We start from the raw sequence: 21,571 nt of genomic DNA, 5'->3' as shown, positions 1-21,571 counted from the left end.
GAGTGGCGAAGATGGTGGTAGTGTAGTTGTGGAAGGTGGCGTCGTGGTGTGAATGGCGTGATTGTTGGCGTTGTGTAGTGAATGGCATAATCGTTGAGATGTTGGTTGTGGCGATGTTCGTTGTTGTTCTTGCACAAAAATAACGACAGCAAAAGAAAAACGACTATCTCAAAGAATCGCAGCCCGAATGGATCACATATATTCCCTCTATACAACGGGTTTGAGCTAACTACACATGAACTTACCGATATATCTCACCTGAGGACCCTTTATGGTGTATTGCGAATTTCCACAACCGTAACGATATTAAAATAAAATAATTCATAATAAAATCAAAATTGATAGCAAATTATTTTAAGGCGGTCACGTCGTCAATGGTTTTTCCCTAATTAGTTTTAAATATCAATTAAATTACTATTTTTTGTAAATAAACAACATAAATCAATGTTTTGAGGGGGAAGGGGGGGTAATCTGAAATCGTAGGGGGTAGGATGAAATCTTTACACCGGCACTCTCGGCTAAACGTCGTTCGTGACGGTCTAAGACGAGCCATTTGTTGACACTTTCTCTCCATTTATCCCATCTTACAGACGTAAAACGTTTGACTTCTTCGTTCGCTCCATTGTCCTGGTGAATAATACACGGGGGAGCGTCTTGACGCCATATTCATCAAAAATTACCGATCAGCTGCCGGTGATTTCCTCCCTGCAGGAAGCTTCCACCTTGGACAACCTAGCTGGTCACGTGACAGTCTGACGTAATTTGCATACGATGTCAGCCGATCTATTGGCTGTCGAGGCGTCATGTGGCTCACACGTGATCCGAGTTCAAATGAGGAACGCAGCGAATGCATCGATTTTCAAGATGAAAATACACAATAACTGCAGTTATTTGAGTGGAGAACTTTTGCATACGTATGTATTTGGATATATACTATCATATTATCAAGGTTTTGTCTACTCCCCCCCCCCCTCGATGAGTGGAACAAAACTTGATTTTCAAGCACTTTCTGAGCCATGGCTGATGGCCTACATACATTGATGCCTTGTCCTGCCCTGCCAAGATGACAGTTTGTAGCTGGGTTGGGATTCCAACCCAGGCTAGATGGCTCAGAGGCGAATGTTCATACCTCGAAGCCATCCTGTCAGTCCAAAGGTTGGGAAGTAATGCACAGCTTCACAAGTGGGCTGCAAGGGGTGATGTGGGCTTCTCGAAAGCCTCAAAAGTGGGAAACTCCAACCAAGACACTGACAATAGTCTCAGGAATGCTGACGATGTTTACATTTTCAATGTACAAGTACAGTACCTTTAATTCCAAAGGAAAATACAATATATATATATATATATATATATATATATATATATATATATATATATATATATATACATATATATACACATGTATATATCTATATCTCTTGGAAAAAAGATGCCATATCTTGGACAATCGTAAATTGTCCTGATAACTTTTCAAATGCCCTCGTACAAAAGCGAGAAGCAAATTTGTTCTAATCCATGATATTACTACGCTTGTGGGGGTAAATGGAAGAATTTAATGTGGAATTTAGTATTGGGCCGAGTTGCTTGGTCCGTGGACGAGTAGAAAACACCTCGATGTAACTAAGTTAGGGAATCTGTGAGCTTAAGTGTTAGTGTCACCACATGAGGGGTGGTGCCTTGTTAATTAGCTTAGGGAGTAAGAATAAGCTCCCCAGTATGTGATTGCCCTCTGTGATTTTCCCTATGTTTTTTTACATTTCAAGCCAGGCAGTAAAGCTGGGAAACGCATCCCTGAAACCATAACAAATAGGAGAAGCCCCGCCTTCATGGGTTTGGGGGCGAGAGGCCACGTCTCGGGGGCGGAGGAGAAAGAGTAGAGAGGGGAGAGAGCGCGAAGGAGAGGCTGGTGCATTGCAAGGGGCTTCGGACTACTTCATAGGACAGGAGACCGGTCTCGCGTGTGGTTTATGATGGGCTTCCAACGACTGCATAGGGCGGGAGATCGGTCACACATGCGGTTGGTGAGAGGCTTCTGATTAGATATAAAGAGAGGTCTGTGTGATCAAGGTTGAGGGCATGCAGGCTTGTGCATGTGTGGATTATGGAAGGCTTCCGTGTGGATAGAATGGGAGATCGGCAGAGCACACACATGAGGTTGGTGTGAGGAACGCATGAGGCAGGTGGAACCTTTGGAAAAATAGAAGGCTGGCACATTTTGAGCCATCGTGTGGAAAGCTGCTTGCAGATTGCCTGGCGTATGTCTGCTCTGCCACAAGAGAGGTGACGGCGCCATTTGCACGCATGTGCTGGTGGAAGTTCCCCCCATTCCAAGTTTGACAAAAACAGCTCTGGGGCAAGCAGAGTACCAGTATACTTAAGAAGGGGTGGGGAGGGGGTTCTTTTTATTTTGGTCACCCTTTGTCTGTATTTGCATCTGTGTGTGAGGCCTCAATTGTCGGAGTTATTAATTTATTATTATCATTATTACCTGTTGAATCATTGTCTTTGTAAATATTTGTGTATGTTCATTAAATGTATTCCTTCTATGAAATTGTATTCATCCATTTGTAGTGGGTTCATGGATAAACCCACTTGTGCTGTCCTGGTGCCGTGCTCCTGTGCCATACTCCTCCGCACGTCCGCCATTGCAAGGTGCATTGCAAGAGGCTTCGAGCACGTGTTAAAATCTCTGTCGATCAACGTGTCCGCCTCCTCTTAATAAGGACCCGCTCGGCTTCACAATTTGGATCGGGAGGGGGGGGGGTTAACCTGGGCCGACCACCCCCGCGACAACATTGTTGCGTCAGAGACTCACAGATGTGATATGCCTCTGCACCAGAGACCTAATGTTTCCGTGAACAGCCAAAAGATATTTGACCTACGACACACCATGCTGGAGGTGGTGAGCTGTGGTGGAGTTTTCAACCCCTGTTGGATAATACTGGTTGGAATAGCGCAGGAAGCAAAATGTGGTAGTTGCTCCTTATAATTCAAATGGGTTTATTCATAAATAACACAGAAGAAGGGTGGACATAACAAGATGCGATGGCTTGATGGAATAAACCAGGTGGTCGACAGATACAAATAGGGATGAGGGGACACGCAAACTTATGTACCGTACAAGGAAAGAAATAAAATAGAACCCCCAATGGCACCAACTGAAATACCAGACTCCAGACGAGATACAAAGGGGCAGGCGAGGGTTTGTTTTAGCACGAGCTTGTTGGGGTCCCACAGCGGAGGGCTGAAGCAACGGTGACGAAGATGAGAACTGTTATATGGGGCATTAAGTTCTTCTTCTTCTTCTTCTTCTTCTTCTTCTTCTTCTTCTTCTTCTTCTCCTTCTCCTTCTCCTTCTCCTTCTCCTTCTCCTTCTCCTTCTCCTTCTCCTTCTCCTTCTCCTTCTCCTTCTCCTTCTCCTTCTCCTTCTCCTTCTCCTTCTCCTTCTCCTTCTCCTTCTCCTTCTCCTTCTCCTTCTCCTCCTCCTCCTCCTCCTCCTCCTCCTCCTCCTCCTCCTCCTCCTCCTCCTCCTCCTCCTTCCATATTGGAAATATGGGCTTTTAAAAGACCTACGAATCTTTATAATTAAACGGACACAAATTTCTATTCCATGTAAATCGATTATTATCTTGTCAACGGAACTATTTTATTTATGTACGACAACAATAACCCTTTAGAATAAAGTGCAATGGTCCGATGGATGGACGCTGCCCTTTTTAGTAATAGAAGAAGACTAGCACATTACTCGCAGGGTTATTGCGTCACCCCCTACAGTGATATGTAAACACACACACACACACACACACACACACACACACACACACACACACACACCCATGTGGCCAATTGTTGACACACACTCATGTGTGAGTAAACTCCCCCCCCCCCGGTCTCTACCAAAAGTCCTCCCCATACCCCAAAAGCCTCAACCCCCCCCTCCCAACCATAAGGTATCAATTCCCTCCCCACTTAAAGCCTTCAAACCAGTCCTGATCCCTCCCCTCCCAACCAAAACTCTTCAACCCCCCCTTCCACCCTGAAAGTCCTCGCCCACCTAGCCCGTCCCAAAACCTCAACCTTCCCCTTTCAAATATGTCCCCTTCTCACCCTCCTCCTGCTCATAAAAGCAGATGGATATTCCCATATTGAAACAGTTGAATATTTAATGCTTTCCACTCCCCTATCAAGCTAATACAGACTACCCAAGAATACTTGAAGCTGTAATCACTGCCAAAGGTGCTTCCACAATGTATTGACTCACGGAGTGTGGAGTGGCGTCTCAGGAGTGTGGAGTGGCTTCCATCTGGCCACTCTCCCATAAAGCCTAGATTTGTGAATTACTGCAGAGATTGTTGTCCTTCCGGCAGGTTCTCCCATCTTTGCCAAGGAACTCTGTTGTTCTGTCAGAGTGGTCATTGGATTCTTGGTCACCTCCCTGACCAACCTCCTTCTTGCCCAGTTGCTCAGTTTGGTCAGATGGCCAGCTCTAGAAAGAGTCTGGGTAGTTCCATATTCTTTCCATTTCCTAATGATGGCGCTCACTGTGCTCTTGGCAACTTTCATCACTCTAGAAATTGTTTTGTACCCTTCTCCTGATCTATGCCTCCTCACTCTTCGATCTCGTTGTTCTATGGACAGTTCCTTGGACTTCATGGTGGAGTTTCTGCTCTGACATGCACAGTCAACTGTGGGACCTTATATAGAAAGGTGTGTTTCTTTCTAAATTATGTCTAATCAATTGAATTGGCCACAGGTGGACTTCAATCAAGTTGTGGAGACATCTCAAGGATGATCAAGGAAATTGGATGCACCTGAACTCAATTTGGAGTGTCATAGCAAAGTGGTGAATACTTATTGACGTAAGACATTTCAGCTTTTCATTTTTTGATTAATTTGTAAAAATTTCCAAAAAACATTTCACTGATATTATGGGGTATTTTGTTTAGATCAATGACAAAAATAATCTCATTTGAATGCATTTTAAGTTGAGGTTGTAACACAACACAATGTGAAAAAGTGAATGGGGTATGAATACTTTCTGAAGGCACTGTATAACCAGCCTCAATGGCATAATGGTTAGAGTGTTTGCTCTGAGACTGGTAGGTCAGCAGTTCAAACAGTTCAAACCCCTGCAGAGTCCTCCCAAAATGGTATGTGCTGCTTCCTTGCTTGATGCTCAGCATTTAAAATGATAGAACATGCACAAACAACCAAGGGTCGGTAATAACACAGGCTTTGATGGGACTAACACAGGTCTCCTGCATCGAAGTTCCTTATAAGGGAACGTATATTAACTTTAAAAGGGCAATGAAAGCACTTAGACCACCATTAATCCCCAATCCCATACTCGGCACCTCCGTATTTTGTTGTTTGTGTTCCTTTAAAAGGTGCTCTTGTAATTTTTGAAGGTGATGAAAGATGTCTCCTGGCAATTATGCTGATATGTATTTACTACCATAGTGGCATTACCACGATAAGGTGATCATATGGTAAAACTAGGTGTTCCAAAACCTGAACCTGAACCAAAATCGAATCGGCTTGTTCTAGTCACCTAACCTACTCATCCACATAGTTTTGTCATAACTCATCCACAACGTTTTGAGATATCATGCTATATATAGTTTTTGGCCAGATTTCTCAATGGTAAAGAATCACTTAAAAAGGAAAAACGTTCTCGGATCTGGATTTTGATCTTCACCAAAATCGAATCAAATAGTTGTTGTCACACATCCAATCTGTCCACCAAGGTTCGTCCGAATCTGTCCACCACTTTTAGAGATATCGGGTTACATATATATATATATATATATATATATATATATATATATATTTCGGTTTTAGCCCTATCTCTCATTGGTGAAGAATCACTTAAAAAATTGAAGTATCAGGATCCGGATCCAGGTCTTCACCAAAATCTAATTATTTCGTCCTTGTCACACACCCAATCTCTCCACCAATTTTGTTTGAATCCGTCCACAACTTTTTGAGATATCTTGCTCATAGACAAACAGATAAACATACAAACAAGAACATGTCGTGCATAGCATGATAATTGTGAAATCCATAAAACAAATTTGAACTCAAAAGTAATTATTAGTGGCTGAATTCAATGACCAAACATGCAACTCCTCTTCAAATCCCAAGTCAATCGGATGAAAATTGACAATTTTAGAAATTCGGACTATGTTGAGCTTTTGGCCGATGTTGACCTCAAAATTAATTGGCTGGTTGGATTCAGTGACCTGAAATATAAATCATCTTCAAATTTCAAGTCAATGGGATGAAAATTGAGGATTTTAGAAATCCCAGCTTATTTGTTGACTTTTGGCCTATGTTGACCTTTTGGTTTATGTTGACCCCAAAAATAATTGGCTGGTTGAAGTCAGTGAGCTTGAAATATAAATCCTCTTCAGATTTAAAGTCACTTGGATGAAAATTGAGGATTTTAGAAAGTTGACAAATTTCTTGACCTTTTGACCTTTTAACCTCAAAAAATAGGCTTCTTGCTCATGACAAACTGTACCATGTGGTGAAGTTTCGTGAAGATCAGTTTAAAATTGTGACCTTTATGCGATTGACAAACAGGCAAATAAACAGACAAGCCGGTAGGCGAGGAGGGATCCGCTAGGATCGAAGCGCTGGATACGATGCTTTTCATTCTGACCGAACCACCGACGAAGATTCATTGCCAAGACATATTTGCTCACATACAATTGTTCCTCTGCCTGGCAAGATTTTTCCTATTGCGTATTTTGCCAACTGGCACTCCTCAGAGTGGAGATGGAGGAAAGTGTAAATGACAAAAAATGTTCTACCAACCATGTTCTATCACCATGCCAAGATGCTTTCGTTTACGTCAAACTGTTTCGTCTTGATGATATTAATTTATAAGGGTCTCGTTTCTCCACATTCAAAACTGTAGGACAAGTATTGAAAATAGTGAACGTAGGTCGAGAAAAAGTATTTTTTTCGAATTTTGCGTATTTCAGCCCCGACACCCTTGGTGATAGAATCTGGAAAAATGCTGCGGTTCAATTTTGTAGTAGTTATTACACTCTATCCATACACCGAATTTGAACGTTCCGCCGTCGACGGTTTCCGAGGTCAAGGTCACTTAACATATTCCCTGGTTCACCACCTTTCCGCATTCGGAGGGCTGTCATTCGGAAACTATGAGAGATAGAGGAACGTTATGCTGTCGCGATAACTAGATAGGGATGCAAGGAATAGGCAGGAGTTGGTCCGGTCACTCTACCTATCATAGAAGCCGCGCTACGTCAGTTACCGTTTGGGTTGTTAAAACGCGGTTTTTCGGCCGCTGCAAAGCAACGGGTGGTTGCTTAGCAACGAAACTCAAACGCGCACACTCCCAGCCCATATGACATCTTATCGCCAAGTTTCATCGAAATCGGTTTGCTGGTTTGTGCTGCGGAGCCTCGCGTTGCAGAAAAACACACACACACACACACACACACACACACACACAAACACACAAACACACACACACACGGAAAACCCAACAATAACGGATATCTAACGAATCCCAACAGACAGACGGAAAACCCGACAATAACGGATATCTAACGAATCCCAACAGACAGACGGAAAACCCGACAATAACGGATATCTAGCGAATCCCAACAAGCCGGTAGGCGACATGGGTGGTCGCGACATAATTGCATACTAGTCATACAGTTTTTGACGGATCGGGCTGAAAATATTTGACAAAGAGGTTGAATATAGTGTGCATAAAAGCATGGAAGCCGATTTTTGATTTTCTAAAAAATATATTTTTTAGGATTATTCAAAAATTACAAAGTCCCGTTGCTGGGCAACGCGTGGTTGCTTAGCAACGAAACTTAAACGCCCACACTCATAGCCCATATGGCACCTGTTCCGCCAAGTTTCATTGAAATTGGTTTGCTGGTTTGTGTTGTGGAGCCTCGTGTTGCAGACACACACACACACACACACACACACACACACACACACACACACACACACACACACACACACACACACACACACACACACACACACACACACACAGAAAACCCGACAATAACGGATATCTAGCGAATCCCAACAGACAGAATAACAAAATTAACTGACCAATATACTTGAAAAATCTTCGATTTTGCAAGTAACGAACATACAAACAGAATAACGCATTCAACCAACCAATACACTTGAAAAATCTTTGATTTTCGCGAGCAAAAAACAGACAGACAGACAGGGGTGAAAACATAACCTCCATCCACTTTCAGCGGCAGACGTAATGAAAAAGGTACTCGGTAGAGTGCATACCTCCGTCAGGCTGAAAAGTTTATGTTTTGTATCCGACTGACAGGTCGGATCTGCATCCGGACCAAAACCCAAATCTAATCAGCTCTTTGGTCTGTAATAGTTGCTTTCAAAACATTTTACCATTTAATCAACTTGATTCAGATGACTTCAATGCAACTGTCTCAGATTATGCAATCTGATCATATATAAATGTTTACCGGTTGGAAAATTTGCAATTTGCACCATTTGATAATCATGATTTTGCTGGAAATGAAGGATTAGATCAAGACAGAATTTTTTTTATTGATAACATTGATGATCACAGTATTGTTCAATAGACAAGTTTTCAGATTGTTTTTGTAATGACACCTATGACTCCAAGTTTTCTTGTGTACATTTTAAATCCAGGAGTATTTTAAAAAATGCTGATAGCATTTTTGATTGTTTGAATTTGTTAAATTTTCAATTTTATGTCATCAGCTTTTCTGAAACATGACTGAAAGAAAACAAATCTCTCTGTCTCTCTATCCATCTCTCTCTATCTGTGTGTGTGTGTGTGTGTGTGTGTGTGTGTGTGTGTGTGTGTCTCTCTCCCTCTCTCTGTCTCTGTCTGTCTGTCTCTGTCTATCCTATCTTTCTTTGTTCCTTATGCACGGCCACATCTTTTAAGTTCCAAACTCCAAACTCGGGGTACAAATACAACTTTGTGTGGGGGGTAACATAGGCTACGTGGCTGCGTTCTCACGCGGGGGTGTAGGTGATAAAATCTGTGATGAAACAAATCTCTGGGCCAATGAGTCATATTTGTAATTTGTCTTTGAATAAAATCCCAGATAAATAAAAAATAGCAAGAGGTATGTTAAAAATAGCAAGAACCAAGAGTTCTAATTAGTTAGAACTAATTATGTATTCAACATTGTTTAAATTTCTGGATAAACATAAACTTCTTTGCAAAAATCAATATGGATTCCAAAAAGCCTACTCTCCATGTATGGGTGTGATTGACCTCACCAACACAATTATCGATGCTTTTGAAAGCAATTGTTATGCTATTGGGGTTTTCATTAATTTATCTTAAGCTTTTGATTCCACTAATGATAAAATGTTGATGTGAAAATTATATTATTATGGGATTTGGGGGTGGCTTATGACTGGTTTTCAAGTTATTTAGATAACCGCATCTAGTGCACAAAATATCAGTCTTCTTTATCTGAATTTAATAAGAATACCTGTGGAGTTCCTCAAGGTTCTCTTCTGGGTTCATAATTTTTAGATTATATATTTTTACATACTCTGACATCAAATTTATCCAGGAATCCACACATTACGCAAATAGCTAAGCCTGCCTCGAATAAATTAGGAGTCCTGTTCAGATGTTGAAGATTCTTCTCCTCTGAACAGTTGCTTCAACTATGTAAAGGATTGATTTGTCCATGTATGGAGTACTGCTCTCACATCTGAGGAGGTTCCAGCTCCACGTACTTCCTGGGCAGAATTGAATCCAAAGTTATTCGACTTGTCAACTCCACTAATGTGACCTCAAAACTCGACCCGCTCACATTACACCGCATATTAAGCTCTTTTTCTCTTTTCTACGGTTATTACTTCAGTTTCTGCTCGCAAGAACTTGCTGCTTGTGTACCTCCACCATCAGTGAGACCAAGATATACTCGACAAGCCACTACATCTCATGATTATTGTATGGCCATTGGCGATTCAAGGGTAGGCCGTTACGATGTTTGTATCTTTCCCTCCACTGCCAAACTCTGGAACTCTTTACTTTCTCATGTCTTCCCAAACACATAACTTTCCCCTTTTCAAAAAGCTGATTTTTTACTTCCTCAAAAACTCTTCGACTATTCTCTCTTTCCTTACTTTTCTATCAATGTAGTTATTTTATTTAAGGTTGGCCTCGATGAGGACTATTTTGTTCTCTACTGGAGCCTTCAACATATATATTTATATAGATACATATTCACACATCTGCAAGTTCATTTTCCTTTGTTTTACATGTTGACGACACATGTTTTGTGTACATAGTGAAAATAACCTAGACTCATTAAGTTCTGCTGTCAATAAAATTTTTACAAATGTGTGAATGGTTTCGAGCAAAAAGACGATTTGTTAATGCAAAAAAGTGTAATTTTATAATTTTTTAATACAAAAAAGAAACTGTTGAGCCAAGTTAAAACCCTGGTGAATAATGAAAGAATACCACGAGTTGAATGGACTAAATTTCTCGGTGTTCACATTGATAGTCAACTATCATGGAAATTCCATATTCATGAACTTACAAAGGTTTCCAAAGATATTGGGATCATTTCAAAGCTGAAGCATTTTCGCTTCCAAAATGTACTCCGATTGTTATACTGTTCCCTTGTACTTCCTTATTTATCACATCGTACTATTGTATGAGGTACTGTCATACATTTCCATTGAATGTTCATAAATTATTTGTTTTACAGGAAAAAAAAAACTTATTCAAATAATATGTGGGATGCCACCTGGAATTCAAAGCAATAAATTATTTTCTCATCTAAAATTACTAAAACTGCTCAATCTCACATTTCATCAACAAGGTATTATTAGGTATAAATATATGAATAGACAGCTCCATTCTCATTTTTGCGACCTGCTCGTTTTTAATTATGATATTCACCGGTATACTACCAGAACAATGTCTTGTATTCATCTCTATAAGCATAGAACTGTGTCTTCTCAGCATAATATTCGTTATTCTGGCACGAAACTTTGAAATGGTCTGACAAGCAGCTTAAAATATGCTTCCTCATTGAAAACATTTGCATAGATGTCAAATAAATGTTTGATTTTATGTTATGATTCAAAACCATATAACTGCTTTGATCGATTCAAGTCCATGTTATTTTTCCGATGTTGCCTTGAATTACAAATCAAAATTGTATTCCCATTTACCTTGTAACTTGCTTTATTTACCTCGCCGAAGGAGGGGGTATTGCATTTGAATCCGTTTGTCTGTTTGTTTGTTTGTTTGTTTGTTTGTTTGTTTGTCCACACAGAACTTTTGTGTTTTTCTCTGCAACCACTTGTCGGATTGAGGCGAAATTTTCACCATTGGTGCAACGACTCATTGAGAATTTTGTAATGATAATTATGATGTCATAGGTCACGTAGTGTGGCAGCAATATTGGAAAAATTGAAAAAAACTTTGGACCTCTTTATCTCTGAAACTGCACAAAGGAAAAAATTGAAACTTGGCACATGGCAAGTACACATCATGTGGAATGAGTGATTTTTTTTTGACATCATAGGTGCCTTCGTTGTAATGTCATAATTGCATATGTAGAACACGACATCCGATCAGTATGAATATTTTTGAGGGTCATCTCGGGATAATATGGTCCAAAAAAAAAATTGATGACATCATCGGTCTTGTGATTTGGCAGTCATATTGTTTTTGTTTTTTTTTTATCCTTCAAAATCTTCTTCTCTGAAATGGCTGAAAAGATTGAGGTGAAACTTCACACATCCAACCACCAATCGATGAGGAACAAAAGGTTCACACATATGATGTCATAGGTCACGTGGTTTGGCAGCCATATTGGATTTACCCTAAAACATAAAAAAAATCTTCTCCAGAACAGCTGGACAGATTGAGGGGAACTTCACAAAAATGTTCCCCAAGGCATGCATGTACATGGTTGGTAAGGAATAATTGATGTCAGATGGTTTGGCAGCCATATTGGATTTAAGAAAATATTAAATAATGTTTTCTCTGGAACCGCTTAATCAATCGACGTGAAACTTCACAGTTGTGATCTAGTCATGATGGTAAACACATGTTTTAAATTTCAACTTGATCAGACACATGGTCTGCCAGCCAAAATCATTTCATTCTTTGATGTGGGTTTTTTATTATTATTATTTTTTGAATGAGGCTCACTTGGCTGTGCCTGGATGGGTTTGAGGGTAGAGGAGTAGCAGCTGAAATGTGAATCCTATCCAGGTTCCTCCTGATGACTTCATCTTTGCGTTTTGCTTGTTTGGGATCCTTCTGATTACTCCAATGCAGGACTGTAACTATTTGGTCTTCCATTTGATCTGAATTTAATTTATTTTAATCCCATTCTGAATTCAACTGAATAATAATTTTAAAAAACGTCACGGATCAGGGTCAGGTATCCGATCAAAGCGGAGTCGCATCAAAGCGGGACGTCTTGGTTACTGCCAGCAGTAACCATCAAAGGTTACCCGATTATCACTGCCAGCAGTTTTAAAGAGGAAGTTCTAATGATGTCTCTTATTAATTATGAAACACCAGTACACAAACGCCACACAGAATCCACCACACAAGACATGTCCTGGTGAGGGTCTGCAATCTCTGATTGCTCTTTTTCTGTTATGTAATTTCATTGTATTGTTACGTGTAATTTTGTGTTTTTGTTTCGGCGTCCCTAACACAAGCAAATTGCTCCTCAGGATTGACGCCGCCTTCTGTTAATGTTTTGTGTTGCATTTGAAGGAAATAAATGTTGACTGAATTGAATTGAACTTTTTGAGAAATCGTGCTATGTTTCATTTTCGGCCACATTTCTTTATGGTGAAGAATCACTTTTAAATCCTTGTATCCAGATCTGGATCCGGATGTTCCCCAAAATCTAATTAATTCGTCATAATCACACACCCAACATGTCCACCAAGTTTCGTCCAAATCTGTCCACAACCTTTTGAGATATCCTGCTCAGACAAACAAACAAACAAACAGACAGGGGTGAAAACAATCTCCGTCTACATTTGGTGGTGTAGGTTATAATGTAATGCGTAATTTTCTTAAAATCATCTGTGAATTTGAGTGTTGCTTTTGAAAAAAAATTTAACGCTTGGGAGATGGAACTCCTTCATGGGCTGTTACTCTTGTGTATTGAATATTGATGACGTCCCCACCTGGCATCCTATGTGCACAAACAAACAGATCATGACGTCTCAACGCAGGCTGCCTCATCATCATTTTCAAATAATTTACCAGACTATGGTGAGTCAATGTATGAGAAAATGTTAAATTTGTCTTGCGTGCATCTTAATAAGCTCACTTTGCTATTGTTTGTTTTTCTTTCTCTGGATAAAGTTTCCTAAGTGGATGAGTTAGAGTATGAGGCACTGAAAGGTTTAATTGCTGACCCAAACCATTCATTTGATTGATTTGTTTAGTATGAGGATGTCCAGTCCACCAAAACCTCATCAAAACGTGGGCGATTTTTATTCATTATTAAAACAAAAAACATCTTCAATGTCTGTGTCACAAATTATTTACGCAATATAATGACTGTTGGGTGATTTATTGCATTCAGTGCGTTGTTAAAACACAATTATTGCTCAGCACACCTTTGATTTGACATGGAACAATGAGCTTTGTGGAGGTGTCAGGGCGTTGGCTCAACAAACCGAGTTGATGTGTTGTGTTCGAGTGGTTTATGTATGTTCGAATCATGACACTATCGAAGCAGTCACTATCTAACCACAGAATACGCTTTGTGGTTTGTTATTGCAATTCCAACTGGCAATCAGGACAGGAATTTAGCTAGGTTACAGGCACACAATCATGATGAGTGCCAGCCGATAGGATATCTGGCTTAACTTCCCTGTAAAGGAAGGTGTACTAAATGATGCAGTGTCCTGTCTAAGAAGCACCAGGTAACAGCTTGTAGTCAGGTCTGGTAACCAATGGCATTTTGGTTGTATCATTTTTGTGCTATGTATCATTTTTGGCCACATTTCTTTATGGTGAAGATGATGTCATCGAGGGGCCAAAAGTATTTGGCCAAAGGTATTTTTGGCCAAAGGTTACCCTATGGCCAAAGGTATTTCATTTTGAAATTAGAAATAGAATTTCACATCCGATTTGTACCTGACACACCACATAGGGTGCCTTGACATGTTGTGTGGGCAATGGAGGTATACTCACTGCCAAACTTTGTCCCACGTGACACAAAATACCCTTAAAGGATGAGTACACCTCTTAACCGAATTTAAATAAAATATCCTCATTGTGCTATTATTAAACGTGTAAGTGTGGGCTTCAAAGTGAACATGGAAACAAAGAGTTTTTAAAAGGACAGCTGGTTGGGAAGTTCCTTTGCAATATCGGTTGTGGTTTAAAGACCTTGTAATGTGGTTAACTTGTAAAAATACCAGAAAACAAAGGTTTTGGAACAGATGCCTTGTGAACTATATATAACTGTTTTATAATAAGATTCACTAGTGTTGTAAACAGGTCTAGCAGGATGGCCAAGAGGTGGTATGGACCCTTACCTCTAAGCTTGGCCAAGAGATGGTATGGACCCTTACCTCTCAGCTTGGCCAAGAGGTGGAACACACCCTCACCTCTAAGCTTGGCCAAGAAGTGGTACACACCCTCACATCTAAGCTTGGCCAAGAGGTGGAACACACCCTCACCTCTAAGCTTGGGCAAGAAGTGGTACACACCCTCACCTCTAAGCTTGGCCAAGAGGTGGTACGCACCCTTACCTCTAAGCTTGGCCAAGAGGTGGAACACACCCTCACCTCTAAGCTTGGCCAAGAGATGGTATGCACCCTCACATCAAAACTGGGCCTTGAGGTGGTACACACCCTCACATCTAAGCTTGGCCAAGAGGTGGTACGCACCCTCACATCTAAGCTTGGCCTAGAGGTGGTACACACCCTCACCTCTAAGCTTGGCCAAGAGATGGTATGCACCCTCACATCAAAGCTGGGCCTTGAGGTGGTACACACCCTCACCTCTAAGCTTGGCCAAGAGGTGGTACGCACCCTCACATCTAAGCTTGGCCTAGAGGTGGTACACACCCTCACCTCTAAGCTTGGCCAAGAGGTGGTACGCACCCTCACATCAAAACTGGGCCGAGAGGTGGTACACACCCTCACATCAAAGCTGGGCCTAGAGGTGGTACACACCCTCACGTCAAAGCTGGGCCTAGAGGTGGTATGCACCCTCACATCAAAGCTGGGCCTAGAGGTGGTACACACCCTCACATCAAAGCTGGGCCTAGAGGTGGTATGCACCCTCACATCAAAGCTGGGCCTAGAGGTGGTACACACCCTCACATCAAAGCTGGGCCTAGAGGTGGTATGCACCCTCACATCAAAGCTGGGCCTAGAGGTGGTACACACCCTCACATCAAAGCTGGGCCTAGAGGTGGTACGCACCCTCACATCAAAGCTGGGCCTAGAGGTGGTACACACCCTCACATCAAAGCTGGGCCTAGAGGTGGTATGCACCCTCACATCAAAGCTGGGCCTAGAGGTGGTACACACCCTCACATCAAAGCTGGGCCTAGAGGTGGTATGCACCCTCACATCAAAGCTGGGCCTAGAGGTGGTACACACCCTCACATCAAAGCTGGGCCTAGAGGTGGTACGCACCCTCACCTCTAAGCTGTATAGCCTGGGTTTGAATCTCAGCCCAGGTAAAAACTGTCATTCTGGTGTTTCACAGGCAGGGTGATTCATCATTGTGTGTGTGCCATCACTCGGATGGACGTTAAACTGTGCGTCACATCTGCCGGCATTAGTTGGTGGATGTTAAAGATCCCACGGTAATCTGTTTCTCTGTTCATTTTTCCAACGATTTTCTCTTAAACTACTTGACCAGGGATCATAAAACCCATATCATGATGAAGGTCTTTGTATCTTTGTTTATTATGAGTTCCGGTTGAATATTATGTTTTCCATTTCCAATGACTGTTTTTTTTATCATTTAACTTATCTTACATCATTTCTCCGTCACATAATCGCGAGATGACAGAATCTCGCGAGATTATGAATTTGACATTGTTTTGTCATGATGTAATTTTAACATTGTTCTTAACGAATAGGATCAGGAACATTGTTGGGACGGGAAGAAAGGGGGAGGACAGAGAGTTGGGGTGGGAGGGATGCGCAGAGTGTTGGGAGAGGAAGGTTGAGGCTTTGGGGGTTTGGTGGGGATTGATGACTTGGAGTGGGTGGGGGGAGGGGGGGTTGAAGACCTGGGTTGGGGATTGGGTTTTGAGACCTGGAAAGGGGAGGGAACTGAAGCCTCGGAGTTGGGGGAGGCAGGGAGTGGAGGACTCGGGGTTGCGAGAAGTGGGAGTTGAGTACTTGGAAGCAGGGAGGGTGGGGGTGGGGGGTGGAGGACTTGGGATTGGGAGGGAGGATTAACTATTTTGGGTTTGGAGGGGAGGGTTGTGGACTTGGGGTTTTGGTTGAATTGGGAAGGGGGGGGGGGGGAGAGATGAGGATTTGAAGTCACATCTTACACCACATGGAATTTGCAGGGTACTTGCTCATTACTATTATTATTAGTATTAATTTGTCTATTTTTACCTCTGCCACCAAAGATGAATAGAAGTTATGTTTTCAACCCTGTCTGTGAGCAGGATGTCTCAAAGAAGTTGAGGATGGTTTTGGAGAAAACTTGGTGGACAGGTTGGGTGTGTGACAAGGACGAATTTATTAGATTTTGGTGAAGATCCAAATCCGGATACTAGAATTTTCAAGTGATTCTTCACCATTGAAAGATAGGGCCAAAAACGATATGTCGTCAGTGGGATACAAAACGTAAACTGCTAAGCCTATCAGAGGTATGCGCTCTACCGAGTGCCATTCTAGTTACCTCTGCCACCGAAGGTAGATGGAGGTAATGTTTTCACCCCTGTCTCTTTATCTGTTTGGATGCAGGGTATCTCAAAAAGTTGTGAACGGATTAGGACGTTATAGGGTTATATATTTGAAATAGTTATATTTTGGTGAAGATCTTAATCCATTTCATGTAGTTATTCACCATTGAGAGACATGGCCAAAAATCATATATATCACGATATCTCAAAAAGTTGGGGATGAGTTATGACAAAATTCGGTGGATGAGATGGTTCGGTGAACAGAACAAGCCGATTCGATTTTGGTTCAGGTCCGGATGCAGATCCAGCCCATCAGTGGGATGCAAAACGTAAACTGTTAAGCCTGGCGGAGGTATGCGCTCTACCGAGTGCTGTTCTAATTACCCTAGCCAGAGGAGAGGGAATTGCATTTGCGTCTGTTTGTCTGTCTATCTGTTCGCGCACAACATGAGTGTTTTGTCTCTGGACCCGCTTGCCAGATTGAGAGGAAATTTTCACCAAAGGAGCGACCACTCATGTATAATGTTTGAATGATAATTATGCCGTCATAGGTCACGGGGTGTGGCAGTCATGTTGGAAAAAAGGAAAAACTTTGGACCTCAACAGAGTCAGAGTTAACCCCATCTGGTATTAATTCAACAGCCAAGTGGGATTTCATACTCAAGACCCTCGGATCCCAAGCCCACTATCCTCACCATTAATCCAACACCAGGCTTATAATGGTTAAACAGATCGAGGCAAAACTTTACACGTATAGACCACTTATCCATGAGGAACAATAGGTCATAGGTGACATGGGTTGGCAGCCATATTGGGTTTACCCCAAAAACCTAGAACAATCTTCTCGAACGGCTGGACAGATCGAGGGGAAACTTCACACAAATATTCCCCAAGCCTTCGGGATACCAGGGTGTTCACGAATAATTGATGGGTCACATGGTCTGGCAACAATATTGGATTGAGTAAAAACCTTTAAAAAAATAAAATACACCACTCAAAAGAAGTCCTGGCAAGGGTCTGCAATCTCTGATTGCTCTTTTTCTTGTTTCCAGTTATGACTGGAGTTTGTCAGGGGTGTGTACTGGCCCCCACACTTTTCAGCACTTGTATGGACTGGATTCTGGGGAGGATGTCAGAGAGACTGGATTCTCTTGAACCACTTATCGAACAATGTGAAACTTCACAATTGTGATCTAGTAGTGATGGAGAATACATGTTTCAAATTTCAACATTGGACGTATGGTCTTGCAGTTAGAATTATTAATTTTTTTGATCTGGTTTTTTTTTGGACTGTATATTTTTGAATGAGGTTCACCTGGCTGCACCTGGGTGGGTTTGAGGGTAGAGGAGCAGCAGCTGAAATGGGAATCCTATCCAGGTTCCTCCTGATGACTTCATCTTTGCTTTTTTGCTTGTTCGGGTTCCTTCTGATGACTCCAATGCAGGACTGTACCTATTTCGTCATTTAATTTGAATTGAATTTATTTTAATCCCATTCTGACTTAAATTGAATAATAATAAATGCCAAGGGTCAGGGTCAAGTGTCTGATCAAAGTGGGGTTGCATCAAAGTGGGACGTCTTGGTACCAGGTCATCAGTGCCAGCAGTTATAAAGTGACATTTCTAGTTACGTCTATTATTACCTCCACCACCGAGGGTGAAGGAGGTTATGTTTTCACCCCTTTCTGTCTGTTTGTTTGTTTGTTTGTGTGCAGGACATCTCAAAAAGTTGTGGATGGATCCAGATGAAATTTAGGTTGGGTGTGTGACAAGGGCGAACTGATTAGGTTTTGGTGAATATCTTGATCCGGATCCAGCTACTAGAATTTTTAAAGTGATTCTTCACCATTGAGAGATTGGGCCAAAAACTATACAGTATATAGCATGATATTTCAAAAATGTATTGGGCCTGAGATGTTCTCGCGGATCAGGCATTACGGGGCAGAGGTATGCACTATACCGAGTGCCCTTCTCGTTAATTATGTAACACACCAGTAACAAAACGTCACACAAATCAAGTCCTGGTGAGGGTCTGGAATCTCTGATTGCTCTTTTTCTTGTTTTTAATACATTACATGGTTATAAATAGAGGCTTGTGGAAGAGCAAAACAACAGGGGTTAATGGTGGAGCAAAGAGGAAACAACGGGTTGACAACAAACAGTTGCAGTGCAGTCGAAGGAGGGGGAATTGTTCGGAAGGGATGGGGACAGGTCTTAGTGGGTGGAGTAAAGCGCAGTGGTGAAAATGGGAGAGACCATGAGATGGCTGCGGATAACAGACTTGAAATCCTCTGTGGAAAAGCTTGAGACAATTCGCAGAATCGGGAAGGTAGTTAGTTACACAGGTGAGAAAAGAGTGGTATGGAAGAATGGATATAAGCATTGAGTGAGTTGGAATGGGGAAGGGTCACAAGAGAAGTGTTTCTGGCAGGAACATGTGTGATGCAAAAACATGTGTGACTTCCAGGAGAAGTGGTTTGGTGTGCAGAGGTTAGAGTGCAGGAGGAGCAAGATCAAAATTGTGTGTGTAAACTCTAAGGCCACCAACCAACCTAAGTTGAGCAAGAAGTGGAACTCGAGATTCAGCTTCTGGACATGATCAGGGATTCCTGAGATACTCCTTCTTTGAGAGCAAGGTGTGTGAGGTGATCTCATTGACTTTGTCACCCTAAAGGTTTTACAAATGCTGTCAGTTTCATGAGCGTAGGACAGAACTTCATGTACTTGACTCAGTGGCCAAATGGATACGGCCTCAACCCCATAAGCCTAATGTGTTTCTTTTGACAATTTGTGTTGGAAACAAAACTTGATTCCACTGAAGATCCTCATGAGCCAAAAGGTGATATATTTTATTTTAAAAGTCCATTCGTCAGAAATGGGGAAAATTCGTTCCAACAACACCCACTCGATTGCCATATTGTGCAACATAATTATGACGTCATACTTTAACATCCATTCTTACCTATAATTATGGTAAAATTAAGTGCATCGAGTTAAATTAAAAGCAAAACACTCAGAGGAACAACAGAGAACTTATAATAAGCTTAAAAATTGCATAACTGACAAATGCCTTAACTTTAAAGGGGACCCCAAACAATTTTTTTTTCTGAAAACCATTGAAAATCAAGAATCATGGTTTAATTTGAAGGGAAGAAGATTTGGAAAAAAAATTTTCTAATCACAAAGTGCCAAAAAAACACCTAAAGTGTCAATTTTCACCAGTGACTCATCACATCTGGAACCCACCTTTATCCAAATAGCAGCTTACATCGAGAAACAGTGTATTTCGAGCTCGGATTCTGATACTGATACCACCGTCATTGGCAATTCTCAAGGTTCTCAGTATGTTGAAACTATTCAGTGGGATTTTCAAGAACATATTGGAGACAAAATTAGTGATGGAAATGCTTTTGGGGCAATTATGGAATTATGGAGCCGTATCGTTTTTAGCCTTATGCGAGCGATTTGGACGAAGATGGTGACAATGGAGGTGTTTGTGAAAAAGAAAACACTGGTTGCATGTTCACTGCAAGATTGTTAGGTTTTGTTTTTCTGTCCATTTTCCATTTTTTGTCCATTTTCCCTTGGTTTGGTCGAGTCTACATTTACGGTCGATTTATTTTCGTAATAAAACGATTAATGTTTCATTTATTTTAAATTTTGGGTTGCATGCACTAGCTTGTATACCTGGTGTTGGCTTAATGGTTAGGGTGGTGGGCTTGGGATCCAAGGATCCTGAGTACAAATCCTGCTTGGCTGTTGAATTAATACCAGGTGGGGTTGACTCTCCCTGTCATCCTTCCAAGGTTAGTAAAATGAGTGCCAGCATGCTGGTATCCTGTGTCGGAGTGGTGACCCATCCAGGATTGTGCCCAATAGCCCAGGAGACTGCTGAGGCAGCACCAATGCTCTGCACAGAGTATGGTCCAAATGGATGGATATGGAGTACTACTGTACTCCATGATGATGTTTTAAGATGCCACCTTGCTGCGCAGAGTTCCAAGCAAATCCTTTCTTCATTTTTTTTGCATTTATGATTATTTCACATGGTATTTGTAACTGGCAAGTCCTCCAAAAAAATAAATAAATTATGATCATGTTTGTTTACTTTATCACGAACTTCATCCAATCAAAATTCTTCTTCTTCCTTCGGCTGCTCCCGTTAGGGGTCGCCACAGCGGATCAACCATCTCCATTTCGCTCTATCCTCCACATCTTCCATTGACACTCCAACCGCCCGCCTGTCCACCCTCACCGCATCCATGAACCTCTTCTTTGGCCTTCCTCTTCTCCTCCTGCCTGGCAGCTCCATCTTCAACATCCTTCTCCCGATATACTCCGTTTCCCTCCTGTGCACATGTCCAAACCATCTCAATCTCGCCTCTCTCACTTTGTCTCCAAACCGTCCTACCTGCGCTGTCCCTCTAATATACTCATTTCTTATCCTATCCATCCTCGTCACTCCCAATGAGAATAGCAGCATCTTTAACTCTGCCACCTCCAGCTCCGCTTCCTGTCTTTTTGTTAGTGCCAACGCCTCCAAACCATACAACATAGCTGGTCTCACTACCGTCTTATATACTTTCCCCTTCACTCTTGCAGCTACCCTTCTGTCACAAATCACTCCTGCAACTCTTCTCCACCCACTCCAT

The 21,571-nt window shown here is 41.7% G+C and overlaps 1 protein-coding gene across 4 annotated transcripts in view; it reads left to right on the top strand.

Annotated features, from left to right (window-relative positions):
• Window positions 1-21,571, top strand: part of LOC147016823 (dual specificity protein kinase CLK2-like) — a 158,089-nt gene that overhangs the window by 15,816 nt on the left and 120,702 nt on the right. For 2 of the 4 annotated variants that reach the window (XM_085845867.1, XM_085845866.1), the window contains exon 2: window positions 4,754-4,859. The gene's annotated coding sequence lies outside the window, so the exon portion shown is untranslated. Of the gene's footprint in view, window positions 1-4,753; window positions 4,860-9,896; window positions 14,231-21,571 lie in introns of those variants that run through there. The other 2 variants (XR_015049196.1, XR_015049195.1) reach the window with 2 other exon arrangements.

The sequence above is a fragment of the Eptatretus burgeri genome, chromosome 11 (genome assembly GCF_056783735.1).
Source record: "Eptatretus burgeri isolate ZD-2024b chromosome 11, Ebu_testis_v1, whole genome shotgun sequence".
In the NCBI taxonomy this organism is placed as follows: Eukaryota; Metazoa; Chordata; class Myxini; order Myxiniformes; family Myxinidae; genus Eptatretus; species Eptatretus burgeri.
Note: the sequence above shows the minus strand (reverse complement) of the source record. Positions and strands in the feature narration are given on the sequence as shown.